Source organism: Urocampus carinirostris, chromosome 17 (genome assembly GCF_059441175.1).
Source record: "Urocampus carinirostris isolate Australia breed hairy pipefish chromosome 17, RoL_Ucar_1.0, whole genome shotgun sequence".
NCBI lineage: Eukaryota > Metazoa > Chordata > Actinopteri > Syngnathiformes > Syngnathidae > Urocampus > Urocampus carinirostris.
In genome coordinates this window covers 22,675,068-22,675,334 of record NC_142365.1, presented here as the reverse complement: position 1 = coordinate 22,675,334, position 267 = coordinate 22,675,068, and positions in this window count along the sequence as shown.

Here is a 267-nt window from a genome sequence, read left to right as displayed (position 1 = left end):
CACAAAAAACGTCAAATTATTCTTACACGATTTGAAATGATAAAAAACGTATAAAATAGGGGGAAAACGTGTACATTGACAGGTATGCAATTACGTCTTGGTCTCCAATAGTCCGCAAATGGAAGCTGATAAATTGCCCATCTGTAAAGAGGGAAACAAAATGCATCAGAATGCATTTTCATGCGCTCCTTCGATGGATCGTGTCCTCACCTTTTCCACGCTGTGCGTCGTCCACGCGTGTTCGCGCTGAGTGAAGACTTTGAACGA